Here is a 12,062-nt window from a genome sequence, read left to right on the forward strand (position 1 = left end):
AAATATTCATGATGGAATCTACTAACTCCTTCTTAGGAAAAACACCAAAACTAGTTATACGATGTCAGATTGATGTTGAGGTGTTGATCCTACGTAGGTAGTGTACTCTATATTCCAATGGTGAAGGAAATGTACCACATTACACATTACACTATTGATAAATACCAATAACAATACGCCATTCTGAGTCACAAATCTGTTCTATTTAACGTAACAGGTGTTAGCACTTTTGTACTTTTAGATCAAAATATGCATCATTAATAGTGTGCAGAACAATTAATCTACATTTGAGTTCATATGTGTATACTGACATGGAGCTACTGCAGTTGAAACAAATTTGTTATGAACAGTTAAAGTGTGTTTTTCTGGCTTAGGCTAACTAGGCCTCGGTTAGAACTCGAAAGTTTCACCGCTCCGACAATTATCTTTATCTTCTGTTGAGTGGCTGCTCCCAGGTTTTATTGTGTATCCATCTTGTGGCGATACGAACACAATTTCAGTTGCTCCTTGAATATCGTACCTCCAATCACAAGCTCTCTAGCTATTACCGGAGCTAACCGTGTCGACAAACAGACGGTGGGGCACTTTCCTCAGCCCTGAAGAGTTTCTACATCGAGCATTTAGTTGCCTCTTGACCTTCGTAGCACCAACCTCTAGCTCCTAGCTATCAACGGAGTTAACCGTCTCCATCTACAAATATTGGGGCATTTCCATTAGCCCTGAAGATTCTATTGCCGATAGACTCCGCCGCTCAATTTGAAAGGACACTTATCTCAAGTGGATCTATCTATCACCTCCCTTGCTATAGATCCTCTACCCTCTATGAGGTTCTGCTGAAGTTCAAGCTGGGCCCCCTGTAATTAGAGAAAACGCCCTGAAGAAGGTGGCACCCTGTTGAGTGGGTGATTGCACCGAAACGCGCGTCGGCGTGTCCCGTTGTTTTGATCTGGCGTATCCCTCTTATTGATCTAGTGGTGTCTAACACTTTAGACACCTTCGCATTGTGAGGAGGTTGTTCCTCCGCTTTTTCTCTTATATTTTAATGAAGAGTTAATGTATGCTTTATGTTTTTGATTGACTGTGTACGAATGTATGGTGTGCCTGATAATATGATTGCTATTTAACTGTATATATACTCTTTCTATTCCCTGATGGGGGCCCACTTTGATTTTTTGTACTTATCACTATCAAAAAAATGTTGTTGTGTTGTTCATCCTTAATCCATGAGTCATTTGTAGATTCATTAATTGAACTTTTGTATCAAAATAATAAAGATAAAAAACATTATCTTCAACCCTAGATTTTTATTTATGTGTTTGTGCTCTTTTCCAAATGATGTGGCTGCTGACAATCAGACATGGGTGACATATCAGTGAGATTCATTTGATCCACCTATATATGTAAAGGTAGAGCTACATTTCTTGAGTTATTGACGTTCTTTTTCCCCTACTGCTCTCCTTATTATCCAGATTGGGGTACCCCTGTTTTGAGTGGATAGAACTCGAACGCCAGCTTGCCCAAAATGGATGCTGCATCATATTTATATTTCTTCTTGAGGCTAGGTGCATAAAGATGTGGATCTTTTATTTCTGAATTACTCTGTTCTCATTTTAAATGACCTTTTGCTGGCATGCAGATTTGCATCCCTTAACAATATTTCACTGTTGTTTAAGTAATTAGTTTGTTCTGACACCTCCCAACTATATTAGGCCAAAGGGGCTGAATCAATATTCATGTAGAAGGTTAGTGCTAAAAAGATAGGGTTCTGTGATGATTTAGAATTCTGTCACCCGAAATTTGTTGCAAATGTAATTCTTTGCTCACACCATGGTGACTTTGCAGTTTTAAAGCTTTCTTATGGAGAACATGGTTATATAAACCCTTGAATTTGGGGATGAGCCACATCTTTTTGGTCTTTACTAGGGATGCTGCTTGATTTCTTACAGATTTTGCTGCACATTTGAACTTCGTCTATTATTGATTTTGCCTAACATTCTGTATTGTTCCTATTACCAAGAGCCTTCATTCAAACGATTGTATGCACTTACATGAGATTTGCTGTGTTTGTATTTTACTATTTTTGTATTGTAACTTGTGAATTATGTAATAAACCTACACAATTTTTCAAAATTTGTCCCTAGAACTCATTTTGTGAGCCAGTCCTTTCTTTATTTGACAGCATTTTGAAATGCTGTTTTGTACCTTGTCTGTAGGACACATTGCCTACTGATTCGGTCAGAACATCACCAACTCCTGGGTGTATCATTGATCTGTAAAATCTTAGGGGTACAGACAGCCAACATGGGCTGGAGAGACAATGCCTTGGAGGATTCTTGTACACATGCAGAAACACTGGTAGTTTCATTTCACAAATGCAGTGGTGGTGTGTATATTTATTTACTACATTTCCTATATTATGAATGTATTTGTCACTACATATACAAGTTTTCACACACTTGGAACGGAATTTTACACCGCCTCCACCCCTTTTGCCATTCTGTAGCAGATGCATTGAGTCATGTGGAACACTGCAAATGACACCTAAGTAAATAAAATATGTAGGCATATTATTATTGTTTTGCTCCCTTCTCCTGACGAATTTCGAGGGTGATATAAAATGTATTGACATTTGTGTTGCAAATATTTCTTTCAAGCAGTAGCAGTACACAGGGCCTTTTTATGTGCCAGACGAAGAGGTATCTGGGTAGGATACTGTTCTGCTTGACCAGGAATGGCCTGGTGTTCCTGGTCTCAGTTTTCCCAAGTGTGGTTTCACCAAACCCCAATTTAACATGACGTAAAATTCAGCCAGTTAGATCGCATGAAGCTCCGGCTGCAACATCAGCAATTCCTGTCCCTGCCAAGCTTTTCCTTAGACAAGGGAGGAACAGGCAACACCCATTGGCAAAAGTATTCTTCCTTTCCCCATACTCTCCCAACCGGTTGTTTAGCGGAACCCTGCATGCATTTGACCCGCATGTCTTTACAACACAGTCACTACCCCGGCTGCAAATTTACCACGAGTTACTTTACCACACAAGTCATTACAATGACTTGCTCTAGGGGGGCGCTGGACTTTGGAATAGTATAAATTACTATTCCAACTCCAGTCGATGCAAAACTAGGGAAAGTGTTGGACTTAAAAATGCAACAGCAGTCCAAAATTGTGCCCCCTAAAATGTCGCAGTAGGCAGGACGCTGTTGTGAATGTTTATCCCACAGTCACAACAACGACCTGCCTTTAAGAGGCAGTCACTACCCCGACTGCGACGATTAGCTGTTTCGCCTCCCAGCCCACCTCTGAACTCCCTCACTCTGCAGGGAAGTCATTGCTCCCATTTGCCTGCTGTTCAATGTAGGTGGTAAATCGGAGAGGGAAATCCCTCACAATAGGACCTCTGGGCGGAATACTGTACTTTCGTTTTGTGTCCGTGTGGTTATTCCCCATTCCAGGCAAAGACTGTGGCTTAAAATGTGAAAATTTAATTGATCGATACAGCTGTTTGCCTACTTTTGGAATAATGGAAGCAGCCATCTATCAGAGGTACGTGCCCCAGTGTAAGAAAAAGCAAACTCAAGCCTAATTCACCTCTTAGAGATCATGTTGATACATGTATATTCTGACAGTAGTGAGGTGCATTCATTCAGGGTCACTGGAATTATGAGATTCAGTGCCCGTGGCGTTTTCTGCATATGTATGGATTTGCCACATTTGCCACATAATCCATAATCTGCTGCATAATCTGCACGTTGTATATAAAAAATGTTTCTAGTTCAAACGGATTCAAAGTTACTAAAAACATGCCAACAAGCACTCCTGCGCAGCGGAAGGCCCTTCTCATAGGTTTACTAATCATCTTTCAGTTGCTTATTGGTGTATTTGGCGATTAAATTGGTACTAACTAGGAGAAATCTTTATTCCAGACAGTGTTACTATATGCAAAAATGTTAAAATAATTAAGTAATTCTATCGTAAAATATGCCACGTTCCACCTCATAATTTTTTTTTTCTGCCACATAATGTAGTCACGTGTCCCGCATAATTTGTTCCTCCCCTGCCGCATAATATGGCATAGAATTTAATATGCAAAATTCTTTAAGTGCTTTAATCTTTATTGACCTTCACACATCACCCGCTTGAATTGAGACCATCATGAACTGGGGGAGCGAGCAATTTAATTAGTCAGGCATCTTAAGGCAACATCTGTTCTTTATTTGCAGAAGAAAAATGCTTGCATGTGTATAAACTGAACATGCTGTGCTAGCAGCTCGCAGGCCACTGTCCTTACACACAGTCTCTGCAGCACAACCCAAGAAATGCTTTTAGTGCGTTTACAGATTAGCGTGTGCTGGGTACGGTTTAAAAAAGGACAGACACTAGATTAATACTGCCAGCAGCACCTTTCGGTGATGAAAGAGAGGTGGCTTTTGCGGTGTAAGCCTTACGGTCTAAGGGACTGATTCAACAAACTCATTCAAAGTTTTGTTAAAATATTTATTGGCATATTATCAAGCACGGCGTTAAAATTATTGCCGCTTTAGCTGCAGAAAACTGCCGCTAAAGCGGCGATAATGGTCTTGATAATATGCCGCAGAGAATTCCCATAGAAGCCCATGTTGACACCAGAACATGGGCTTCTATGGGAATTCTTAAGGGCATATTATCAAGACCATTATCGCCGCTTTAGCGGCAGTTTTCTGCCACTAAAGCGGTGATAATTTTAACGCCATTTCTTGATAATATTCCGCTTAGTTCTCAAAACTTTTGTGCGCTCTGAAAGTCGCCTTTAAAGTAACACAAATAGCGCTTTGTGCTGCTTTACACTACTTTGCTTCATGGGACCGACCCATGGGTGGTACCTTGGAGTTCTCACACTATTAACCATTGTTTTCGATGCAAAGCCCTATCTACTAAAATTGGCAGACAGGGCTTTGTACCAAAAATACTGCATATGTGAGACAGAGACTAAGGGGCAAATTAACAACAAACGGCGTTAAAATTATCGCCGCTTTAGCGGCAGAAAACTGCCGCTAAAGTGGCGATAATGGGCTTGATAATATGCCCTGGGATATTCCCATAGAAGCCCATGTTCTGGTGTGAACATGGGCTTCTATTGGAATTCTCTGCGGCATATTATCAAGCCCATTATTGCCGCTTTAACAGCAGTTTACTTCCGCTAAAGCGGCGTTAATTTTAACGCAGTGCTTGATAATATGCCCCTAAGTCAGTGCTTTAAATGGGGGCAAAATAGTGCAGGCACTCATTTAAATGTGGCGAGTGGGCGGGGCTTGGGGGCGGGGCTTAGGGCAAGACATGCCAATACTTAATTACTTCGATACTACTTGCATCACATACCAAAACACATGGGAAATGTCTTTCACTGAACAAAGCAGGTTTGTTTACTTATAACAAAAAACACAAAACCCAAACGCGGCGATATTTAAACTTTTCGTTGTTTTGTAAAATGTGCAACATAAATTTTTGCTGTTCTCGAGTGACACAGAAAGAAACAAGCAGACATGCACCGACAGAACATTCCACACATTTCCGCTAATATAACTTCCAAGAGTGTCTCTATTGTCTCCCCCCTCCCCCCCCTTTCTCTCATTTTTCTCAACAATCACAGTCAAGCAAACATAAGCAGACACTTAACAAAAGAATCGGTACGCTTTAAAGCCATTTGAACCTGGTTACCTCCCATGGCTTTCTTAATTACGCTATCACTGGGCTGCCTCGATGTCTGTGAACACCGAGATGGTATGCAAATGAGCCCACGCTGAATTGTTCAGCTGGGCTCGGCGCAGGTCTATAGAAGTGCCTTAGTAATCAAAAAAAGGCCGCCAGCGTTTCATGAGTACCGGTACCCTTCTCGGCAGTAAAGAAGTGCCGGTACTCCGAGTGATAAATCTAAGAAGTGCCGGTACTCAGTACCGGTGAGTACCGGCCCATTTAAAGCACTGCCGTAAGTAGGGGGGAGGATGTGGCCTAACGGCTAGAGCGGTTGACCTCGATGCTGCTGAACCGCGTTTTAGTCTCGGCAGGGACACTCAACATCCTGTGATTCTGGGCAAATCACTTAATCACCTTGTGCCTAACAGCTACAAAAAATGAATGTTTTCGTTAGTAATGCTACTGGTGCTCATGTAAAGCGCTCTGATACCTTCGGGTCAAGTTCGCATTATATAAAACTCTGAAGAAAAAAAAAATAAGTAGGACAAATCATTTATTTTAATTTTAACGCCACCCATTTTATGTGTGCTGCTCTGTGCAACGCATAGAATGTGCGAAAAGGTGAAAAGTTTGCCTAGAAATAGTATTTTGTACTGGAGGGAAACCCTTCCTGTACAAAACCTATGCTAGACATCATGTTAACACCTTGGAACTGTGGTGTAAAATGTGTGCGTGGAGCTGGTTAGCCTGAATGTGCTCCAGCACAGGCGACGAGAGCAGCAGCTCCAAACCTTAGCAGATACAGCTTTGTGTTGCTCTCTCACATATCTATTTCTTAATAAATCAGTCCCTTAGTGTGCAAAACATCAGGGACTCTTAGGATAAAACATTAGTAATTAGTAGTTGCATATCCATACAGGTGGCATTAACATGATAAAGAAAAAGCACTTACCTTGTAGACTTGCCACACGATGTCCTCCTCGCTCGGGTGTCTTCGCTCCCGGAAGCTCTGGACCAGGAAACTGCACTCTGCATTTCTGGCACGTCTATCAGCATGAGAGATGCGTCAGGATTGGAGGGAGCTGCCTCTCGCAGCACTCCTAAGAGCACTGGAGGCAGTGCTTAATTTGAGCCGGAGCTTTCCGGTGCTGAGCACTGGCACTTAATTAGTTTCCGGTGCTCGGCACCGGCTCCTAATTCTCAACTCCACACTTAGGGCAGTCTGCCACAAGGTGGCGCTGCTCATGTAATTTAAAGATGAGCAGTATAACAGTTGTTTAAGAAAACAATGTACATAAATAATTACTAATACCTGCCTCCCCAGCCATTTCTTTAGCTTTGGGGACCTGGAATAATCTGAACTGTCGCATTTACATGCGCAAGAGATAGTTAGAAGTTGTTTTGGCAGCGGTGATGGGGGCAATGGGTGGTGCAAGCTGCGGTGGCCTCCTGGTCAGAGCCCTGGCATTTAATATTTTACAAATTAAGCACTGACTGGAGGCCTGCGCTTTCTCTAACTTACTTGTCTAAGACAGTTAGGTTAGAGAAGTTTACAATGCGCATGTCTGGCTGGCCGTCGCAAGACAGCCGACAAAAGAGACGTGCGCACTTTTGCCCCGTCCTGACACTAAATTCAGGATGGGTTGCTTCAAAATAAAATGGTTAAAAAGAAACCTTATTACCATTTTATTTTTTTAGCTGCTCTGAGGCATTTTTTTAGCGGGTCGACGTCTACCACTGTCATGGAGGAGCCGCTCCTGGAGATGCTTTAAAGATGATTTTGATGTTTGAACAGCTCCTCTTAGATGCTTCCCCTTTATAAGATATCGTTATTAGTAGGACTTTTCTAAGGGCACTGTCCATATAGATATTAGGATCAACCTAACACTCACAAATAATCCTTTCACTTCTGTATCTTGCAGTAAAGCCAAACCTGTGTGGAACCTCAATTCTGTTACTGTCTGACAAAGGCCATGCCTCACCCTCTTTAAATTCAACCTCAGTTGACAGGGACTTCCCCCATTTTTTGAATAATATTTTTATTGGCTTTCTATTCTTATTAACAGCATCTTTAATGATATTGTGCAGCAACGGACTGAAATATAAATACAATTCCAAAACATATAACTGAGACGGACACTACAGTATGTTATCTGGATTGGCATTAACAAGTTGCATACTTCGTCACAGGGCTTTTTTGTAGATTGTCCATCTGGTCAATGAGCCCATATTGGAGATGATGTTTGCATAAACTGCATTGAAACAAGAATAGCTACCATAAACCCTACTCACTCAGCATAACAGACAGCAATTCTGGCAAGGACAGGCTCATGGGAGCCGGGACCCAAAAGGGTATATCTATGATAGGGTTGCCTCCGGATCGTCGGGAATTAATGTGCAAGAAGCTCAGTAGTCAGGATTTGTTTATATCAATATTTCACGGGCGGGGGCTGGTTTGTATGGTGCGATCCCAGTTTTCATATAATGGGTGACCAGGAAACTAAGGCAGCTGAACATTATTTTTGCTGTGCTGTGTTAAGTCATGAAGAATTGTATCCCAGTATGTCATCTGTGGGCATTTTCTCTGGCCCTGTTTTTCCTCCCCACAGAGGGCTGTGCTCTCTGCCTGTGCCCAGTAAAGGACCACTGCCCTCCATAGCACAATCAAAGTGGGCATAATTAATTCCCATCTTCTCACCACAGCTCTTTTGTCCAAGAGCAGAGTCCAATCAATAAATCGTGTTGTAACTTTCTTGTTTTTAGATCTAGGGAATAAACCTCAAAGACAATGTTGTGTATTGGAAACATCTGTTCGTTCAATGGCCTGAGACAGAATAACTGAAGAGATCTGCCATATACTGCTGGCCAATGGAGAACCCTAATTTAGTCCAACAATGCAGATCCAGACTAGCAGAATACTACGTCTACTTCTTGGCAACTCACAATGACAATCAGATTTAGGATGATATTAACAAAATCCATTCCAACAAATCTCTTCCACTTTTCTCTATAACCTATGCCTACTCGGGGGGCACAAACTTTAAGCACAACATCTCTAAATGGACAGCACAGTACAGTAACCAGTACAGAACATAAGAAATGCCAAACAGGGGCCTGCAGAGCTTCAACAGCTCACTGAAAACCATAAACTGTACGCCTGTCTCTCACACTTCTTCATCCATCTCACTGCTGAGCGCTGCTTCCCATAACATGATAACCGTATCTCGGTGGTGATCATAAACAACATGGAAACACTTTCTACAGAGGATCGAACCAAAGACAACACTCTTTCAACCACACACCCTACAATGTGTAGTGTGTTACCCATAGAGGCATGCGCTTCAATCCTCCATATAGGGATAGTAAGCTCTATATAAATGTTGCGATACAATACAATACAATGTCAAATATCGCTGTTCCCCAGAATGTGCATAATGCCATGGATGCCCAGAACATGTAAAACATATCAGCTTGGGCCACATGACAATGGTGGCATATATCTACGGCTGCCGGGTATATTAGATGTAATCTATGGGAAGTTAAGTATGCTCTAAGCAATCTATAGAACTGGATACACTTGAAACCATTCTGAGTCATTGAAGAACAGCCGCAGGGTGTCTTCCCATTTAATTCTAAGCTAAGACAGGGCAGTTAACAGCTTTCATTGAAATTCCTTATACAACCAAGTAACCAGTGGCCATATTATGTATACAGTGCACTTTACCTGTTTGCACCACGGTGCACCTTTCAAAAGGTGTAGCAAGTGTAAACAGGGACAGTGTGTCTTATTAGAAAGAAAGCTCTGTCCCCAGGGCGGCTGTGAACTCACTCTGGGGGCAGTGCATTCCAGTGAAATATGGTGCGGCTGCTTTAAAGCCAACTGCACCTGCCTGCAGGGGATAACTGGGGGGGTCCATGGGACTCCCTTTCTCCCCTCCAGAAGGCTGCCTTTAAGAGGCACGCTGAAAGTGTGCCACCTTTGTGTGGTTCTTTTTCAGTTCACCACCTAAGGTCATGTTTACCTCTTCGCCCGCATCCATAATATGGTACGGACGCAGAGGTGAAGGGATTTCCTCATTTGCATTGGGCCACACCCCCATGCTAATGAGGCAACACCCTCTCACAATAGCACTGGCAGGAGCAGAGCAGCCCAGCTGCTACAAGCAGAACCCACCCCCTGCACAGAACACACAGCAGGCAGCACCCACCACCACGGCTGCCTCCCAGGACACCCACGACAAACACATGGCCTTCCAACGCCGTGTGTTGGGGTGCCAGGAGAAGCTGGCTGAACAGGTATAGGTGGGGTTCGACCGCAAGGCAGGCAAACTAGATGCCATACGTGGGTGTCTAAGTCCCATCAGGGACCACTCACAGTCCCTAACGGACACCCCCAGTCCGTTCAATGAACCATGGCTGACATCGCCAGAGTCCTGACTCTGAGACAAGAATGACTGTCTAGTCAGAGTGGCTCCAGCGACCTCGCCCTGGAGTTGGGACTCATGCGGAGGCTCATGGAGAACATGGAGCGGACGCGGGCAGAAAGAGCGGCTGCCATGGTTGCACACCAGCGAGAGGTAGCTGGGTCCCTCAATGCCCTAAAGACCATCCTCATGGCATTGCTGCCACAAGGCCTGGCACTGATGGATGCTGCTGCTACCACTCCATCCACATCTCCGGCCCCAGAGGTGTCACTGCCACACAGTGCTGGAGAAAGAACACCACCACCCACATGTGAGGCACATGCAACAGCAGAGGAAGAAGATGCAGATGAATCTGCCTCCGTGGTCAGAATGACGCAGTAGCATTCATCTCCGCCATGTGGCCTGTTTCTGCTTGGCTCTGCCCTCTGCATCCCCACCTTCCACTGTCCCCCGATGCACTCTGCGACACTCACCTTGGACCTCGACATGGACTTCCATATTCTGTTTTGACACCAAGGACACAGCTATCAGCACTGCGGACTGAACTCCCCCTCTTCTGATGTATTGTCATTCCCTGAAGGACTCTGGCTGGCCCTTCATGGGCCAACAATGGAAGGTGGGGTTTGCATGGCCCTGTACTGCTCCAGCTACAACACTCCACTGAATCTGCATGAAACATTAATTTTCACACCGATGTGTCATGTCTATGATCTTGCAAGTGTGGAGGTATGGATGAATGTAGGGTCAATGATTCCCCCTTACGTCCATGTTGCTCATGTTGTGGGACTTGGGTCACAGGGTGACACATTGCAGATTGCGGTCCAGGTGGCGCCGACACCAGAACAGAGACACATGCATTAGTTACATCCTTGTCCAGTCCAGAACAGAACCATGCCCAGAGCCCGGGGGTCATTGTTCACACCCTTACGCTGGACTGGCATACGCCAGGCCAGCCCACTCTGCTTACGCTCACAGGGGGGGGACGACACCGCTACGTGTCCCAGGTCTTCCCTGTAGGGATCTGCTGCTCACACGCCTAATTGTCAACATGCCACAGCCACTCCCTCACAGCTGGTTTACACCCACACCACACCCATCCAGCACAGCCATCACAGGAAATGTGACCCTGCCAATAAAAAGGGCCTGGCACACGTGCTGGAAACCATTTCCACTATGTAACTTGGTGTCTCCGTGTGGGTATCATTTATGCATGAGGGCCTAGGGACCGGCCACCTCACATTGCCCAGTGCCGGGGGTGCCATGATGGCGTCCGCACCACGAGACTCAATCATAAAGGGTCCATGGCTTGTGGTGCACAGACTTGGTGGCACCGGATACACTGCGGCAGGCACAGGCACACCGCCACGGGACGGTGTCTTTCGGTGCATTGAGGTAGGGGCACCTTAAGTGCTGAGCAGGTGTGCAGCCTGTGATGATGCACCGTCCTGGCGGTCCGGACTGGTAGGATTAGTGTGAGCTCTGCTGCACCACAGTGTAGGTCTGAGCCAGTGGGCAGTGCGGGCCTACCGACACATGGCGTTCCTTCGCGGTTCACAGTTAGTGGCACCTCAAGAGCTGAGTGGGTGTACAGCCTGCGATGATGCTGTGTGCACTGATATGGTCTCTGCCATAGCAAAATCAATACCCAGAATCAAGTGTGTGACCTGGTGGCCCATGGTGTGGGGCTGCATGATGTGAAGGGTGCCACGGTCACAGGCCCCAGGCTTGGAGCTCCCACCGGCACGTGGTGGGCCCTCTTGGAGACAAGCCGGTGGCGAAGGTGAGCAGTGAGACCTGGCTGCGCAGGGGCGGGCAATCACCGCTGGGCGGCATGAGGGGCTGGGGTGCATCAGCCTGTGAGCGCAGGGGCGGGCAAATGATAACGGTGTGTGCTACTGTATGGACTTTGCCATTCATGTCTCTGGAAACTGTTTCAGATGAGGGACCTGGGGGACTGCAGTGTATAC

The sequence above is a fragment of the Triturus cristatus genome, chromosome 2_1 (assembly GCF_964204655.1).
Source record: "Triturus cristatus chromosome 2_1, aTriCri1.1, whole genome shotgun sequence".
NCBI classification, from domain to species: Eukaryota; Metazoa; Chordata; class Amphibia; order Caudata; family Salamandridae; genus Triturus; species Triturus cristatus.